The sequence below is a fragment of the Pelophylax lessonae genome, assembly GCF_965119305.1.
Source record: "Pelophylax lessonae genome assembly, chromosome: 3".
Classification (NCBI taxonomy): Eukaryota; Metazoa; Chordata; class Amphibia; order Anura; family Ranidae; genus Pelophylax; species Pelophylax lessonae.
Genome location: NC_138770.1, coordinates 567,050,319 through 567,071,362, shown reverse-complemented (window position 1 = coordinate 567,071,362; position 21,044 = coordinate 567,050,319).

The following is a 21,044-nucleotide window of genomic DNA, read 5'->3' as shown; positions in this document are numbered from 1 at the left end:
CTCTGGTACCCTTATTCCACTTTCCAATTCAGTGTATGCGTCCCACCATTCTCTTCTGGTGAGTGCGCATACACCTTTAAGACCGATGCTGTCATCACTGAGCGCCGCAGAGCGGCTATTTCAACCGCCTACGTTCTCACTCACATGTTCGTTCAACCTGCTTTGAAGCTCATATGCTTACAAGCGTACCTCGCTGTAGGAACCTCGCTGCTGATCCCTGTATCCCGCTACCGGATCACTCGCTCATACCGAACCTCTCTACTACTGCTTGCTATTAGTGATAAGTACCCCACAGGGGAATCCTCCATAACCTTCCTACTAAGCTTACACTATCTAGCTCTGCATATTAAGGACTGTAACTATCATCTGCACTGTTGTTTTAGATTGCTAGCTCTTGAGCCTACTAACATCTATCCTTGCACTGGGTTAGTCTCTCCTGTATGTCATCTGCTGTCCTACCACCTACTACCATACATGATTGCTAACCTATCTGCATCCTACCTGTTACCATCTATACTCTCATGAACATTTCTCTCAAGTGCTGTTCACCTATTTGTCACTGTTCATACCTGTCTCTTCAACTCATCACCACTATACTGCTATATACATCTATCACTCCAGGAACATCTTATTGAGTGTGTATATTTGTATGCTGAATCAGACAGACCACAGTGATGAGTCTTGGGAGTTGGAATTGGTATTTCAACGTATCTCTACATGACTACTGAGTGGAGTTTTTCTGCAGCTGCAAATCCATCTTGTTTCAAAAAACGCAGGAGCGTTACAGATTGAACGAACCCAAAATGGATTCAGCAGATTTACCCACTCAAGTGACACAATTAAAATAACAAGTGACTGCGTTAATACACGCTCTTACTGAATTAAAAGAAGACAATCAGGCTCTGAAGCAGCAGGTAACCCGTCTATCACAACTTGCCGCTGTTCAGCCCCCTGAACCCAAAATAAATCCTCCTCTAGTGTTTACAGGTGATCGCAAAAAATTTCGTGAATTCAAAAACGCCTGTCAGTTACTTTTCTTGCTAAAACCTCGTACCTACCTTACTGATCATATCAAAGTCTGTACTATTATTTCATACCTAATGGGTGATTCACGGGCCTGGGCAGACTCTCTTTTTGAGAAAAATGATCAGCTTCTCAACTCCTATGCTTTATTCCTAGCGGAACTCGCTAGTCTATATGATGACCCCAATAGGCAGAGTACTGCCGATATTCAATTGAGGTCCTTGAAACAAGGTAGGAGACCTGTAGAAGACTTTGTAGCAGAGTTCAAAAGATGGACCCTTGATTCAGGGTGGAATGATACATCTCTGAGAACTCAATTTAGACTTGGCCTATCAGAAGCTGTTAAAGACGAGCTCGCCCGAGCGGATTTACCGGACACCCTGGATGCTTTGATACAACTCACTATCAACATAGACAGGAGGCTGCGAGAAAGAAAGGCTGAAAAAATGGGAATGCCATTGTCCAGTCCTTCTCGGATTTCGGCCGTTGACCCTACTCCTATGGAGTTAGGAACCATACGCCCACCTTTATCAACTGCTGAAAGAGCCAGGAGACGATCCAGTAATCTTTGCTTGTACTGCGCATCCCCGGATCACATGATAAGCGTCCGCAAAAAAGAGGGTGAGTGTTCACACGTCCTCCTAGGGGGATTGACAACTTCATTTACTAACCCTTATCTTTTTGTTCGTTTGACATTGCAGTGGGGCCAGACTAGGATTACCACTAAGGCCATGATCGACACAGGATCTTGCGGAAATTATATCGATATACGTTTTGCTACTTTAAATAAAGTACCTATTATTTCAAAACCTAAGCCTGTCTCTGTGAGTCTTATTAACGGTATTCCGTTATCTTCTGGCCCAATCACTAATCAGACACAAGCACTCCTAGTCACCACTAACGCGTCTCATACGGAGACCACTACCTTCGACCTATTGTCTTCGCCCCACTTTCCCATTGTTTTGGGACTTCCCTGGTTACACACACATCAACCAACCATAGATTGGAAGAAACGGACCCTAACCTTCCTCTCTTACTATTGCGAGAGTACGTGTAACCTCCCGTCTAATGGAAAGATCCTGTCTGTGGTGTCAGATGAGATTGCACCACTATGCTATCAGGATCTGTCCGAAGTTTTTCTTGAGAAAAATGCTCAAATACTGCCTCCCCATAGGGATTATGATTGCACTATTGATCTACTCCCTAATTCTAAATTGCCTTTTGGTCATGTTTATCCTCTTTCGTAGGATGAACTTTCCCATCTCAAGGAATACTTGGATGAGAATTTGACAAAAGGTTTTATTAGACCTTCCACTTCTTCCACAGCTGCAGGACTTTTTTTTGTCCGCAATAAAGACTCAAGTCTCAGGCCTATTATCGACTATAGGCAATTGAACGCCATTACAGTAAAAGATCGTTATCCTTTGCCGCTTATCCCTGAACTCATTGAACAAGTGCGTGGAGCTACCTACTTTTCAAAATTGGACCTGAAAGGGGCATACAATCTAATCCGAATCCGTGATGGAGATGAGTGGAAGACAGCATTCAGAACCAGATACGGATTGTTCGAATATCTTGTAATGCCATTTGGGCTATGTAACGCTCCCGCAGCCTTCCAACGATTCATAAACGATATCCTTAGAGACTTACTTGATGTCTGTGTTGTGGTATATCTGGACGATATACTTATTTATTCACGATCCTTGTCTGAACATATAAAACATGTAAGACTTGTGTTATCCAGATTACTCACACACAATCTATACGTGAAACTAAAAAAATGCTTATTTCATAAAGAAGAAGTATTATTCCTAGGATACATCATATCCAAAACAGGAATCAAGATGGATATGAGTAAGATATCCTGTATTCAGGATTGGCCTATACCAACCACCCGCAAAGCACTACAGCGATTCCTTGGATTTTCAAACTTCTATAGGAAGTTCATCAAGAACTTCTCTGCCATTGTGAGACCTCTCACACAACTCACAAGTATTAAGAAACCATTTAAATGGTCAGATGAAGCAAATGAAGCTTTTCGCTTGTTAAAAACAAGCTTTACCTCTGCTCCCATACTACGCCATCCAGACCCATCCCTCCAATACATTCTGGAAGTAGATGCGTCAAATATGGCAGTAGGAGCAGTACTCTCCCAACGACCAACGAATACTTCACCACTCCATCCAGTCGCCTTCTTCTCTAAATCTCTAAGCAGCCCAGAGGTGAATTACCCAGTGGGTGAAAAGGAACTGCTTGCTATAAAACTGGCTCTGGAGAATTGGCGACATCTACTTGAAGGCACCCGATTACCAATACTCATATATACAGATCATAAAAATCTTCAATATCTTCAGACTAACAAAACCCTCTCCCACCGGCAGGTACGATGGTCACTATTCTTCCTAAGATTTAACTTCCTAGTGACCTACACACCTGCAGACAAGAATAAAAAAGCAGATGCGCTATCACGATTAACTGAAGATAATTGCTCCGAAATCCCTTCCGTTCCTATAATACCCTACAAGCGTATTATTGGGGTTGTCCGTTCCTTGAAGGAAGAGATTCTGCACAGTATAGGTTTGGATTCACCTCCACCACAACTAACTGCTGATGCAGAAGGCTTCCTCTACTACAACGACAAACTCTACATACCCCCTACTATGCGCACCAAGATCTTGGAATTGTCACATGATGTGCCTATGGCAGGACATATGGGTATGACAAAGACCCTTAATTTGCTTACCAGGCAGTTTTGGTGGCCTGATATGAAGACATCTATACAAAAATTTGTCTCTTCATGCAACGTCTGTGCCAGGTCCAAAATTGACACTACAAAACCATCCGGTCTACTATGCAGTCTACCAATACCCCAGACTCCATGGGAAGTTGTGTCCTTGGACTTTATAGTGGAACTACCACCTTCCAAAGGATTTAATACCATTTTAGTGTCAGTGGACCATCTGACAAAGATGGCACATTTCGTTGCTATTCGCAGACTACCTTCGTCCAAACAAACAGCGGAACTACTGATGAAACATATCTTTAAGTTACATGGTATTCCAAAAACTCTTTTGTCTGACCGTGGATCACAATTCATCTCCAAGTTTTGGCAAGAACTATGCCACATACTACGAATTGAGCGAAAGCTCACTTCTCCCTACCATCCTCAGACCAACGGACAGACTGAAAGAGTCAACCAGTCCATCGAGCAATATTTACGTTGCTATACATCATACCTACAGGATGATTGGGTGGATCTCCTCCCTCTGGCAGAATTTGCCTACAACAACGCAACCCACAGTACGACCAAACAGAGTCCGTTCTACTTGAACTATGGGTTTCATCCCACTATTCTTCCACCACGCATCCTTCCATCAAGTAACCCAGTAGCCTCAGACTATCTTACCCAAATAAAAGACTCTCTGGGTTTACTTAATACTACCATCTCACACGCTCATAGTCAACAAAAAAAGTACTATGACCTTCGTAGAAGACCTTCTCCTCAGTATGTTTTGGGGACCTCGTTTGGCTATCAACAAAAAACTTAAGATTAAAGATCCCTAGCAAAAAGCTTGGGCCTCTATTCTTGGGACCCTTCCCAATCAGGAAACTTATTGGAAAAGCTGCAGTACAGCTCACATTACCAACAGACCTCAAGATACATCCCATCTTCCATGTGTCGCTACTGAAGCCCCATGTTCCTGACCAAGGAATAAGGCCTACCATCCCACCTCCACCTCCTGTACAAGTTGAAGGCGGAGAAGAATATGAGATAAAGGAGATTCTGGATTCTCGTATCCACAGAAGAAGACTCCAATATCTAGTACGATGGAAGAACTATGGGCCCCAAGACGACACCTGGCTGGATACCTCTGATATACATGCCCCTAGGCTGATTCGCAATTTTCACGCGAAATACCCGTAAAAACCAGTTCTAGAGGCCTTCCGGAGCCGGCCTTAAGGGGGGGGTACTGTAATGTTCTGGTACCTCTGGTACCCTTATTCCACTTTCCAATTCAGTGTATGCGTCCCACCATTCTCTTCTGGTGAGTGCGCATACACCTTTAAGACCGATGCTGTCATCACTGAGCGCCGCAGAGTGGCTATTTCAACCGCCGGCGTTCTCACTCACATGTTCGTTCAACCTGCCTTGAAGCTCATATGCTTACAAGCGTACCTCGCTGTCGGAACCTCGCTGCTGATCCCTGTATCCCGCTACCGGATCACTCGCTCATACCGAACCTCTCTACTACTGCTTGCTATTAGTGATAAGTACCCCACAGGGGAATCCTCCATAACCTTCCTACTAAGCTTACACTATCTAGCTCTGCATATTAAGGACTGTAACTATCATCTGCACTGTTGTTTTAGATTGCTAGCTCTTGAGCCTACTAACATCTATCCTTGCACTGGGTTAGTCTCTCCTGTATGTCATCTGCTGTCCTACCACCTACTACCATACATGATTGCTAACCTATCTGCATCCTACCTGTTACCATCTATACTCTCATGAACATTTCTCTCAATGGCTGTTCACCTATTTGTCACTGTTCATACCTGTCTCTTCAACTCATCACCACTATACTGCTATATACATCTATCACTCCAGGAACATCTTATTGAGTGTGTATATTTGTATGCTGAATCAGACAGACCACAGTGATGAGTCTTGGGAGTTGGAATTGGTATTTCAACGTATCTCTACATGACTACTGAGTGGAGTTTTTCTGCAGCTGCAAATCCATCTTGTTTCAGAAAACGCAGGAGCGTTACACAATCCACACACACATACACATCCCATAATAAGCTTACTCAAGGCAGACAGGAACAATAGAACAATGTAATGCAGGTATTCAACAATAACAAACCCCACCCCAGTAGCAAGGGTCTATGAAATGCTTCTGCAATATCCTAGCAATCTGCAATATATCTTTATATATTTCCTGAGGGACACTGTTCAGAAATATTATTGTGCCAAGTGAAAAAGCCCCTCACTCTTTCAACACAAACCACACATATAGAACCCAGGATAACTGGGGTAACACAAAAGGCTGAGTTGAGTGTGGTTCTACAGCGAGTCTGATTAGTGCAGACCCGACTGGGGTTCTTGGTCACCCTGTGCCCCTAATAGACACAGGGTGACTTACACATAAGAGGGGCTGGGGAAGCTGCACAAGTAGTCTCCCAACCTCCCTAAAGCAATCTGGATTCCACAAGCCCCCCCCCCCCCAACCAAAGTGACTCACATCACATGGTGGAACGGGAGATTTGAATCATGGATGGGCAGGCGACAAATCTGCAGCAACTGAATGATGCTATCATGTCAATATGGACCAAACTTTCTGAGGAATGTTTTAAACACCCTGTTGAATCTATGCCATGAAGAATTAAGACAGATCTGAGGGAAAAAGGGAGTCCAACCCAGTACTCGCAAGGTGTACCTAATTAAGTGGCTGGTGAGTGTGTGTATATCTATCTATCTATCTATCTATCTATCTATCTATCTATCTATCTATCTATATATATATATATATATATATATATATATATATATATATATATATATACGTATATATATATATATATATATATATATATATATATATATATATATATATATATATATATATATATACACAGTGGTGATCGAAAGTTTGGGCACCCCAGGTAAAAATTTGTATTAATGTGCATAAAGAAGCCAAGGAAAGATGGAAAAATCTCCAAAAGGCATCAAATTACAGATTAGACATTCTTATAATATGTCAACAAAAGTTAGATTTTATTTCCATCACTGACACTTTTAAAATGACAGAAAACAAAAAAATGGTGTCTGCAAAAGTTTGGGCACCCTGCAGAATTTATAGCATGCACTGCCCCCCTTTGCAAGGCTGAGACCTGCCAGTGTCATGGATTGTTCTCAATCATCACCTGGGAAGACCAGGTAATATCAATCTCAAAGGTTTTAAATGCCCAGACTCATCTGACCTTGCCCCAACAATCAGCACCATGGGATCTTCTAAGCAGTTGTCTAGAAAACTGAAACTGAAAATAGTTGACGCTCACAAAGCTGGAGAAGACTATAAGAAGATAGCAAAGCGTTTTCAGATGTCAGTATCCTCTGTTCGGAATGTAATTAAGAAATGGCAGTCATCAGGAACAGTGGAAGTTAAAGCAAGATCTGGAAGACCAAGAAAAATATCAGACAGAACAGCTCGCAGGATTGTGAGAAAAACAATCCAAAACCCACGTTTTGACTGCACGATCCCTCCAGAAAGATCTGGCAGACACTGGAGTTGTGGTACACTATTTCACTATAAAGAGATACTTGTACAAATATGGTCTTCATGGAAGAGTCATCAGAAGAAAACCTCTTCTATGTCCTCACCACAAAAATCAGCGTTTGAACTTTGCAAATGAACATCTAGACAAGCCTGATGCATTTTGGAAACAAGTTCTGTGGACCGATGAGGTTAAAATGGAACTTTTTGGCCGTAATGAGCAAAGGTACGTTTGGATAAGAAGGGGCACAGAATTTAATGAAAAGAACCTCTGTCCAACTGTTAAGCATGGGGGTGGATCAATCATGCTTTGGGGTTGTATTGCAGCCAATGGCACAGGGAACATCTCACGAGTAGAAGGAAAAATGGATTCAATAAAATTTCAGCAAATTTTGGATGGTAACTTGATGGCATCTGTGAAAAAGCTGAAGTTAAAGAGAGGATGGCTTCTACAATTGGATAATGATCCTAAACACACCTCGAAATCCACAGGGGATTACATCAAGAGGCGTAAACTGAAGGTTTTGCCATGGCCTTCACAATCTCCTGACCTCAACATAATTGAAAATCTATGGATAGACCTTAAAAGAGCAGTGCGTGACAGACAGCCCAGAAATCTCAAAGAACTGGAAGACTTTTGTAAGGAAGAATGGGCAAAGATACCTCAAACAAGAATTGAAAGACTCTTGGCTGGCAACAAAAAGCATTTACAAGCTGTGATACTTGCCAAAGGGGGCAGTACAAGATATTAGGGTTATGTCATTTGCTATATAATTAAAATGACAAAGAACACCATGCTAATATAGTGATAGGTGAAATAAAGTGACAATGTAATAAATAAATTAATTAATTAATCAAGTCTCTGGTGCACAAAACGCCAGCAAAGAGATATCCCAGTCTCAACAACAGCTGGTGAAAATCTTAAAGCTTGATAGGAGAGTGTGTTCCTTTAAGCCTCCACCTTCACTCGGTCAGCCGCGTGCTGACAAAACGTGTCGGGAACGTGAGATCGTAACCTAGAGGAACTTCCGGTCAAGGTGGAATGCAGATGGAACTCGGAAGCGGCATTCCCATCCCTTGAAAACCACGATTCCTTACACTAAAGGCTTTTTTTCTACTGTGATGTAGTAAGTGCATTTTTAATCATTAAACGATTTTAATGTGAGATACTACGCCATGAGAGCCTTCTTTCTTTTCTCCACTCATGTCATGGTCCTGATGTAATTGCTACGGCTTGGCTATACACTTTCCCTGTTGAGAGAGTGTTTCCTAACATCCTTTGCCAATCTAAACGTGGAAATATATTGTTGAGAAATCTGTCTGGTCTGATCAGCTGCTAAAAGGATTACGTTCATGTGATCCCCTATAATCAAGGGGTCCCATATTTTTGGTAAGCAGTAAAATTTGCATTCACTGGGTGAACGAGTGAAGGTGGAGGCTTAAAGGAACACACTCTCCTATCAAGCTTTAAGATTTTCACCAGCTGTTGTTGAGACTGGGATATCTCTTTGCTGGCATTTTGTGCACCAGAGACTTTATTTATTTATTTATTACATTGTCACTTTATTTCACCTATACTATACAGTATTAGCATGGTGTTCTTTGTCATTTATTTATATAGAAAATTACATAATCCTATTAATGTTCATCACATTTGATTCACTATATTGTTTGAGCGCCGTACCCCTCTTTGCTTAAACATATCCACGTGTACCACGTTTACGTTGCAGCTCACAAGTTTGAAAGAAATTTAACACATCATCATAAATTAACACAAGAATCAAATATTAATTTTTTATCTAATTTTATTCATTAGCGCAGGTTGGTTGGTGTTTCACACTTATCCCCTTTTCCACAGTACATGATATTAACTCTGCAGGGTGGCCAAACTTTTGCAGATGCCATTTTTTTGTTTTCTGTTATTTTGAAAGTAAATGATGGAAATAAAATCTAACTTTTATTGACATATTATAAGAATGTCTAATCGGTAATTTGATGCCTTTTGGAGATTTTTCCATCTTTCCTTGGCTTCTTTATGCACATTAATACAAATTTTTACCTGGGGTGCCCAAACTTTCGATCACCACTGCATATATATATATATATATATATATATATATATAAAGGTACATCTCATAAAATTTGAATATCATCAAGAAGTTAATTTGTTTTGGTATTTCAATTCAAAAAGTGAACCTCATTGATTTTATAATGATGTGTTACACATATTTCAAGCATTTCTTTATTTTAATTTTGATGATTATGGCTTACAGCTAGTGAAAACCCGAAATTCAGTATCTCAGAAAGTTAGAATATTACATAGGACCAATAAAGAAAAAAAATAGTTTTTAGTACAGAAATGTTGGCTTACTGAAAAGTATCTCCATGTACAGTATAGTCAGGGCTCCTTTTGCATGAATTACTGCATCAATGCGACGTGGCATGGAAGCGATCAACCTGTGGCACTATTGAGGTGTTATGGAGACCCAGGCTGCTTAGATAGCGGCCTTTAGCTTGTCTGCATAGTTGGGTCTGGTGTCTCTCATCTTCCTCTTGGCACAGATTCTCTATGGGGTTTAAGTCAGGTGAGTTTGCTGGCCAATCAAGCACATTGATACCATGATCATTAAACCATATTGGTTCTTTTGGCAGTGTGGAAAGGTGCCAAGTCCTGCTGGAAAATGAAATCAGCATCTCCATAAAGCTGGTCAGCAAAAGGAAGCATGAAGCGCTCTAGAATTTTCTTGGATTTGATAAAACACAGCACTGTGGAAAATTGTGCATTTCATTTGGATATCAAGGTCACAAAGTCTGGAGGAAGAGTGGAGAGGCACAAAATCCAAGTTGTATGAGGTCCAGTGTAAATTTTCCACCTTCAGTGATGATTTGGGGAGACATGTCTTCTGCTGGTGTTGGATATGTAAACAATCAAAAAGTTTGGATGCAGTAGCGTCTCACTTGATTGATTAATTGATTGATTGCCAAAGCAATTTTGAACTGTATGTCTAAATGTTTTTTATTAAAGCTATATTACCTCTACACTATCTGGATTTCCATTCTTGTTCCATGTATTGGCCGGCTGAGTGCCTTTCAACAGTGAGTGACTAGCCTATGTAGATTACTGATTCAATTGAAGCGTATGACATTGAGTCTTAAGGTAAGTGGCCATTGCACATAGTGATGGGGCACTTGGATTTAACACTGGATTGCATGATATATGATTATCACAACGTTTGAAGCATCACAACATTGTAAATAAGACCTTTTTAATTTTGTGGTTTATATATCACTGGAACTTTGGATGCACTGCTTTTTTGGACAAATATGAGTTGATTACTATGTTGTTTTTGCTTTGTTTATGTTTAAAATGTATTTACCTATTTTTATGTCACATATTGAGAGTTCACATCAATATCTTCACATTGTAGAGATTTTAAGGGATTTAGCACCACTCCATCTCTTATTTATTCCCCAGGGTAGGCCTCTCGTGTGACCCTTGCTTGACGCCCAACGAGGAAGGAAATATGGAGGATGCGACAACCACCCTGTCACCCTGACCTGCCCACAAGTGTATCATGTTTGCTGTAAAAAAAAAAAAATATTGTTTTCTGTACTACTTTGTTACATATTTCATTCATTCTGGATGGAGGACAATGATCATAGAGGGAAAGAGAGCATGTATGGGTTGATTCAGAAGTATAAGGAAAGTCTTTATAGAAGTTGGATAACCTCTTTAATTGCAACAATCAATTTCATGGATGCACAGATCCTTAATGTCTGTGTTGTGCCAGAACATACAGGTACATTACATGAAAATTATGTGCTGTTTAAATAATTTTTAGTCTATTTGGTGTGAAGTGACACTTCACTTTGTTTATTTTTAGTGTAAAAAGTCTATGGTTAATCCTTAGTTACATTTGTCTAAATCTTACTGTTTATTTTGTACTTGTGTTACATTCTGTAAAAGTGCAAATATTGTCAGGCTAAATATTAAGCTATGTACATATTATTGGGAAGCACTGTGCTAACTAGCTTTGTGGTATGATGCTGAACAACTGCTGGTATTGAACTTTCTATTTTATTTGCTGTACAATCTTCTGTCAATACAACCCTGAAATATACTAGATCAGTGGTTCTTAGTCTTAATGAGACCAGGGCCCAGTAATTCCTTCAAAAATTCTTCCCGGAAAAATAAATAAAGTTTATAATTTTAAAAAAAATATGTATTTCATATGTTCCTTTCCTTTCCTTTCTCTCTCTCTTTCTCTCTCTCTTTCTTTCTTCTTTCCAGTTGTGCTCTGCCAGCTACTCTAATCATGGCCTCTTAACCAGAAAGTGGCAAGCACCAAAACACCGAACTAAGAATTTCATCCAATCCCTTATGAGATGAACTCTGCCAATAAGATTATGTAATCATTCTTCACATTCACTAGCAGATTGCAAAGTCAGAGCATTAACTGTACTTTGAGTATACTAAAATCTAGCTCTGTAGGTCCAGTCCACAAGCCTGGCAAGTGGAAGGTGGCAACCCATTGGTTAAGAAGCATTGCACTAGAGAAAAGCAGACTAAAGTTTAATAACTTCTAATACCTCTACCATTACTCTACTCTAAATATATACATATATATATATATATATATATATATATATATATACTGCTAAAAAAATTAAAACACTTTTTAATCAGAGTATAACATCAAGTTATTGAAACTCCTGGGGTATTGATCTGGTCAGTTATGTAGCAGAGGAAGTTGTTAATCAGTTTCAGCTGCTTTGATGTTAATAAAATTAACAACATGTGCACTAGATGGGCATCAATGAGACAACGTCCAAAACAGGAATGTTTTTTCAATGAAGAGAGATAACACCGCTCAGGCTAGTCAAAGTCCACGATTCAAGGTGGGTGCTGAACCTCGGCTCGCCACCAGGAGAAGCATAAAAGAAGAAAATGGTCGCATACCACCACGGAATACAATGAAGAAAAGTTCCTTTATTCACATAAGTGGTACAAGGTACAGCAGGGTAGGACAGTAGACGCGTTTCACACGACTACTACGTGCTTGTTCACCATGGTTTTACAGGTGGAGGTCACTGAAATTTTTTTTTCCCTACTCATTTTTTCTGACTGTTTTTAACTAGTTTTGCATTTAGCTAGGGTCAGTGTCACTACGTGTAGCATGAGGTGATACCTGGACCCTATGGAGGTTGCCCGGACAGTCCAACTCCTCCAGGATGGCACATCAATTCATACCATTGACAGAAGGTGTGCTATGTCTCCCTGCACAGTCTCAAGAGCATGGAAGATATTCCAGGACACAGGCAGTTACTCTAGGAGAGTTAGACGGGGCCGTAGAAGGACCTTAACCCATCAGCAGAACTGATATATGTTCCTTTGTGCAAGGAGGAACATGATGAGCACTGCTAGAGCCCTACAAAATGACCTCCAGCAGGCCACAAGTGTGAATGTCTCTAACCAAACAATCAGAAACAGACTTCATGAGGGTGAAGTGAGGGCCCGAAGTCCTCTAGTGGGCCTTGTGCTCATTGCCTGGCACCGTGGAGCTTGATTGGTGTTTGCCATTGAACACCAGAATTGGCAGGTCTGCCACTGACGCCCTGTGCTTTTCACAGATGAGAGCAGGTTCACCCTGAGCACATGTGACACACGTGAAAGGGCCTGGAAAAGCCCTGGAGAATGTTATTATGTGGCCTGTAACATCATTCAGCATGACTGTTTAGGTGGTGGGTCAGTGATGGTTGGGGAAGCATATCCATGGAGGAACGCACATACCTCTACAGGCTAGACAATGGCACCCTGACTACCATTAGGTATCAGGATGAAATCCTTGACCCCTATGCTGGTGCAGTGGGCCCAGGGTTCCTCCTAGTGCATGACAATGCCCTGCCTCATGCGAGGAGTGTATGCAGGCAGTTCCTGGAGGATGAAGGAACGATACCATTGAATGGCTCCCACGCTCGTCTGATCTAAATCCAATAGAACAACTCTGGGACATTATGTTTCTGTGCCTCCGAGTCTGCCAGCTTGCACCTCAGTCTGTTCAGGAGCTCAGTGATGCCCTGGTTCAGATTTCGGAGGAAATACCCCAGGACATCATTCGTCATCTCATTAGGAGCATGCCCCGGCGTTGTGAGGCATGCATATAAGCACGTGGGGGCCATACCAACTACTGAGTACGATTTTGAGTTTCTGCAATGAAATTTCAGCAAAAAGGACTAGCCTGCTGCATCATTTTTTCAATTTGGTTTTTGGGGTTGTCTTTGAATTCAGCCCTCTGTAGGTTGATCATTTTAATTTCCACCAAATTATGTGGAATCCTTTCAATGTTAACACATTACCCAGTCCATATCAGTATAGATAGCCAGCATATTGTTCCCCATTGAGATCTGATGTGTTTTCAAAGTGTTCCTTAATTTTTTTTGAGCAGTGTATATATATATATGTATATATATATATATATATATATATATACTGTATATATATACAGTATCTCACAAAAGTGAGTACACCCCTTACATTTTTGTAAATATTTTATTATATTTTTTCATGTGACAACACTGAAGAAATTACACTTTGCTACAATGTAAAGTAGCGAATGTACAGCTTGTATAACAGTGTAAATTTGCTGTCCCCTCAAAATAACTCAACAGACAGCCATTGTATACAACAATGTACACAGTTGAAATTAAAAAAAACAATGAAGCATGATCCAATTCACTCCAGCAGGGGAAAAAAACTCCTTCCTGATTCCCCAAGAGGCAATCAGATATTCCCTGGATCCACTTTACCTCAAAGTATTAGTATATAGTAGGGATCGACCGATTATCGGCAATGCAGATATATCGGGGGCCGATATGCACTTTCCCCGATATATCGGAGTCGGCCCATGAGGTTGCCGATATTTCAGGAAAGTGCTTGTACCGGAGTGATGCCTGCAGCTAAAGGCATCACCCCGGTACCGGTGTCCATAGCCGACGGTCGGCTGTCTTGTAATGACAACCGATGCAGCTGTCATTACAAGGAGCGGGAGGGGACGTCTCCCCCCTTCCGCCGCTTCCCGTGGCTCGCCCAGGTCTCCCGTCCCACCGGGAGACCCGGGCATCCTACCTGTATGGCCACCAAAGAGAAGACCCGATCAAAACCGCACCGGGCTCTGATCAGGTCTCCATGTAAAATACGCAGAAGTGAAGTCATGACATCACTTCCGGGTACTCGGCGGTAAATTAAAAAAAATGCGAGCATTCAAAACAGCCAAACTTGGCGTTTTGAATGCTTTTACGTGCAGAGGAGGGGTTTGGGGTCTTTTAGACCCCCAGATCCCTCCACCAGAGTAATTTTTTTTAAATGTCCGAAAATATCGGCCAATATCAGCCGATACCGATATCCGATGACCAAAATATCGGTATCGGCACTAAAAAAACGATATTGGTCGATCATTAGTATGTAGTATATATGGTATTAGTGTTCAGTAAGCTTTATCTTGCTGGCCCATTCTCATGAGTCACGATCTTGCATGGAGAAGGACAGAGACCTAGCGCTAACAATAGGGAGGGGGGAACCAAGGAAGGCAAAATGAAAGCAGAATCAACCCCACCTTTAATACACATTAATACTGAAAATCTATTCTATATCATATTACATAATTCTTTCATTTTAATTGATGGTAAAATATACTTTGTTGTGAGGATTACTACTGGGTAAGATCATTTTATATTCTTGTGTAGTTACTGTAGTTACATTTATTTTATGCTATTCCTATTTTATTAGTTGATGCACTTATTATGTCAAATGTCTGGTTTCAAATGTTCTTCAGGTCACAGGGATGTTTACCTAAATGCACTTAACCTTACAAATGTATTAGCCAGCTATAATTTGGTCTGGGTTCGTTAGCATTTTATTTCAGCGACCCGACTTTGTAACCGGTCTGTGTGACCTAAGCTATGAGAATTTCCTGAGGACACTATGGATATGTTTGTTAACTAGAGCCTGTGGTGACAGCAAACATTCCTAAGCAGGACAGGAGTTTAGATACCTTATTATGTGGCACAGCTGTGACAACTCTCCTTGGCTATAGGACTGCGGCCTGTCATTGTATGTTTACCTGCAAATGAATCTGAAAGGCCACAGCCCAGACTCTGTGTACAAGGATGTTCAATAAATTAAAAGCATTTATTTTAGTGCCCTATATGCTATTCTCGTGGGAAACTTATCTATATACCTTCTCAGTAGCAATCTCCATGGGCAAAAATGTCTACTGTGTAAAGGGTTTCATCAATAATACCGGTGACATGAACATACACTACACATAGAAAGGCGTTCAGGATGGCTTGACAATGCATTTGCATTATGCTGTTTGCGTGTATGCAGCGTCTAATGCTTTGTTTTTCTTACTGTATGCAAATGGTTTGTCTTGAGTGACATCCAAATGTATAGGTGAAGTAAACATCTCGGAAGTCAGGAGTGCTTCTTGCCAGTCATATGGAAACCAAAATGTATATTTTCATTTGTCTTTCTATAAAGTTATCTATTTACATTTGTCTTATTTTTCATTATTGGTGGCAGCATCATATCCCTCACATTCACTATCTATCTATCTATCTATCTATCTATCTATCTATCTATCTATCTATCTATCTATCTATCTATCTATCTATCTATCTATCTATCTATCTATCTATCTATCTATCTATCTATCTATCTATCTATCTATCTATCTATCTATCTATCTATCTATCTATCTAGGGCTTTTTTCATTGGGAATGTGGGGGAACGCAGTACCGGTGTAAAGTGAGAAACCCATACCTCGTGAAAATTCCATACCCACGTCACTTCCTGTCAGAAACGTAATGAAACAGCTGAGCAGCGTAGCTGTGCGTATGCTCACAGCTCCGGATGCATCATTGAACAGCTGAGGAGCTTACAAGTGCGCATGCTCGGAGGGTATGGAATTGTCACGGAAGTGTGTGTAACGTTACACCGCATCAGGTTACATTAAAACAGCTCGGCTGCAATATGAGTCATCTCCGCTCCTATCCCTGTCACTTCCCTGATCTCGGCTACTAAATGTAAAAGCGGCGGGTGTATGAAATCTAAATCACGGAGGTCTCGGCTCCGTGATTTATATTTTAATACACCCGCCGCCGCTTTGACAATGAGGGAAGTGACAGGGGTAGGAGCGGAGATGATTCATTTTGCAGCCGAGCTGTTTTAATGTAACCGCCGCAACAGCTAATGCGGTGTAAAGTTACACACACTACTGTGAAAATTCCATACCCTCCGAGCATGCGCACTAGTTAGCTCCTCAGCTGTTCAATGACGTAGTTGCTGACATAGGTGCACCGGAAGTGACGAGGATATGGAATATTTACTGGTATGGTTTTTTCACAGAACACCTCCATCACTAAATGTATGTAATGGTAAGGGGTGCTGGTGTGTGCTGGAGGGTCTATTGACTATTGTCAATGGTGGGATCTGTATTTGTGTGAGGGTTTGTTTTTGCTGGTGGTGGATCTATTGTTCCTGGGGGGTCCTAAGTCTTTGGTAGAGATCTACTGTTGAGAGAGGGGTCTATTAATGCAGGCTGCTGGGAGATCTATTGCTCCTGGTGGGGGGGGTTAATGTTGCTGGGGTGAATCTTTTGTTGTTGTGGGTGGTCTATTGTTGCTGTGGGGGGGGGGGGGTATTGTTGTATGAGGGATCTATTGTTGCTGGGGTGGGGTCTATTGTTGCTGGGTGCAGGGGATCTATTTTACTGCTTTTCTTTTTATCATTAACAATTTTCATATACATTATTTAGCACCACAAAATAAAACTTGGTTCTGTATTCTATGAAAGAGAGGGTACTGAGAGTTGGGTAGGGGTTGGAACCCCTGTGTCTATCTGTCTATCTGTCTGTCCTAGATTTCAAATTTTAAGACTATGGGGTTGATTTACTAAAGGCAAATAGACTGTGAACTTTGCAAAGTGCAGTTTCTCCATAGCTTAGTAAATGAGGTAAAGCTTCACTTTGCAAAGAATAACCTATCATTTGCAAGGAAAAAATAAATAAAAAATGCTTTTTTGCTTGCACACGTTTGGATGATGGAAGTCAGCAGAGCTTCTGTTCATTTACTAAACTCTGGAGCAACTGCACTTACCGAGTGCAACGGCACTTTTCCAAAGTGCACAGCCTTTTTGCCTTTAGTAAATCAACCCCTATATGTGTACAGTCAGGTAGGCCCTTGTGCAAATCGCAATGCACCTGGGGGGCATGGGTGCAGGGTCCAGTCCTGCTGTCAAAATCTCTAACAGGCTGAAATACGCAGCGGCTGGACACAGCTTAAAGTGATTGTAAACGGTCACCTTGTAAAACGTCCCATTTAGTTTAAAATAGGAATGAAATGAAAAATATTTTTGTATAGATATAAAAACCATTATAAATACCTTTTTTCTCTTTTTTAAAAGTGATCACATTCCTTCTGTTCTCAGCTGCATATGAGCTGGAGGAGAAGAAGTAGCAGCACACTGAGCTTTCCAATTAATGGATGTGCAGCTGGAGTGTGTCAGGACAAGGCTGGTCATTGGAGCTATTTGATTTATACACACTGGACGTTTTGCACAATAAGTTAACCGCTTCATGGCTGTTTTTTTCTCTTTATTGCTGTTATATTAACTACTTCTGGACCGGAAGGTTTTACCCCCTGGCGGTATGATTCTTTTCGATTTTAGGTGCTGAAAGCAGTACCATTATTTTGCATGTAATTCTTAAGAATGAGCAGCCCAAACCATCTATTTACATATGATTTTTTTTTTTAATGTGCGTTCTTCTTTATAACATCTCGGGTATGATAAAGTTTGAAACACAAAATCATAAATTGTAATAGATTAAATAAATATAAGTTAAAGTATGTATGTATGTATGTATATATATATTATGTATATATATATATATATATATATATATATATATATATACATATACATATATATATATATATGTGTGTGTATATATATATATATATATATATATATATATATATACATACATAAAAAGTACAGTAGAACTGCAGGAAAGGGCACTGGGTTACCGCTTTTGGCACTGAAATTTAACCCCAAGCCACACTCGGGAATACCGCTAGGGAGGTTAATGACTAGGCCATTTTTTGCGATTTGGCACTGCGTTACTTTAACGACAATTGCGTGGTTGTGTGACGCTTTACCTAAATAAAATTGATGTTCTTTGATCACCTGAACAAAAAAAAAACTGACAATTCTGAAAAAAAAGACAATATTTTTTACTTTCTGCTATATGACATTCCCAAAAACAAAAATTGTAAAAACAAAAACAATTCGTATTCTGCTACATATTTTTGGTAAAAAAAAATCCCAAAAAGCATATTTTGATTGGTTTGCGCAAAAGTTATCACGTCTACAAACTAGGGAAAAGATTTATGTCATTTTTATTTATTTTAATTTTTTTACTAGTAATGGCAGTGATTTTTAGCAGGACTGCAACACTGCGGTGGACAGATCAGACCCCTAACTGACATTTTTTACACTCTTGGGGGTGACATTACTTCAGTAATCAGTGCTAAAAATATGCACTGGTACTGTAATAAAGACACTGGCAGGGAAGGGGTTAACCCAGGGGGGATCAAAGGGTTAAATGTGAGCCTAAGGGGTGTTTTCTAACTGTGAGGGGGATGGGCTTATTGGATCAACACAGGGAACTTGTGTTCCTAAATAGGAGGGGCACAGGATCCCTGTGATGATAACTGACAAAGGCAGACGCCGTTCTGTCTTCCTGGTGAGTTATCGCGGTGCCCGGCGGCAATCACGCGGTGCCCGGCGGCAATCACGGGCGGAAGTGGTTAAAAAGAATTAATGCTCAAAACACTGCTGCTCCTGGACACGCTGGTAGTGGATTTATTTATTTTTTTGGCCTCTAAACTCCTCCAAACTCTTATGTGTGCTTGGACACATAGGCTAACATGCAGGGGCGTTTAAAGGCAGAAAAACAAAACCGCCAGACACCCCTAAGAGCAGCATTACAAACATCCAGTGTGCATGGGGCCTAAAGCTTAGTTAGTTCTAGCCTGGAATTCCACCCTAATTGGTTGTGACACATATATGACTATTTTGTCAATTTGTAATGAAAGTGGGGTTGCTTTTATTCATTTTTATGAATACAGTGGGGATCGAAAGTTTGGGCACCCCAGGTAAAAATTTGTATTAATGTGCGTAAAGAAGCCAAGGAAAGATGGAAAAATCTCCAAAAGGCATCAAATTACAGATTAGACATTCTTATAATATGTCAACAAAAGTTAGATTTTATTTCCATGATTGACACTTTCAAAATTACAGAAAACAAAAAAATGGTGTCTGCAAAAGTTTGGGCACCCTGCAGAATTTATAGCATGCACTGCCACCTTTGCAAGGCTGACACCTGCCAGTGTCATGGATTGTTCTCAGTCATCATCAGGGAAGACCAGGTGATGTCAATCTCAAAGGTATTAAATGCCCAGACTCATCTTACCTTGCCCCAACAATCAGCACCATGGGATCTTCTAAGCAGTTGTCTAGAAAACTGAAACTGAAAATAGTTGACGCTCACAAAGCTGGAGAAGACTATAAGAAGATAGCAAAGCGTTTTCAGATGTCAGTATCCTCTGTTCGGAATGTAATTAAGAAATGGCAGTCATCAGGAACAGTGGAAGTTAAAGCAAGATCTGGAAGACCAAGAAAAATATCAGACAGAACAGCTCGCAGGATTGTGAGAAAAACAATCCAAAACCCACGTTTTGACTGCACGATCCCTCCAGAAAGATCTGGCAGACACTGGAGTTGTGGTACACTATTTCACTATAAAGAGATACTTGTACAAATATGGTCTTCATGGAAGAGTCATCAGAAGAAAACCTCTTCTACCTCCTCACCACAAAAATCAGCGTTTGAACTTTGCAAATGAACATATAGACAAGCCTGATGCATTTTGGAAACAAGTTCTGTGGACCGATGAGGTTAAAATTGAACTTTTTGGCCAGAATGAGCAAAGGTACGTTTGGAGAAGAAGGGGCACAGAATTTAATGAAAAGAACCTCTGTCCAACTGTTAAGCATGGGGGTGGATCAATCATGCTTTGGGTTTGTATTGCAGCCAGTGGCACAGGGAACATCTCACGAGTAGAAGGAAAAATAGATTCAATAAAATTTCAGCACATTTTGGATGGTAACTTGATGCCATCTGTGAAAAAGCTGAAGTTAAAGAGAGGATGGCTTCTACAACTGGATAATGATCCTAAACACACCTCGAAATCCACGGGGGATTACATCAAGAGGCGTAAACTGAAGGTTTTGCCATGGCCTTCACAATCTCCTGACCTCAACATAATTGAAAATCTATGGATAGACCTAAAAAGAGCAGTGCGTGACAGACAGCCCAGAAATCTCAAAGAACTGGAAGACTTTTGTTAGGAAGAATGGGCAAAGATACCTCATACAAGAATTGAAAGACTCTTTGCTGGCTACAAAAAGCGTTTACAAGCTGTGATACTTGCCAAAGGGGGCAGTACAAGATATTAACTCTGCAGGGTGCCCAAACTTTTGCAGACGCCAATTTTTTGTTTTCTGTTATTTTGAAAGTGTATATGATGGAAATAAAATCTAACTTTTGTTGACATATTATAAGAATGTCTAATCTGCAATTTGATGCCTTTTGGAGATTTTTTCCATCTTTCCTTGGCTTCT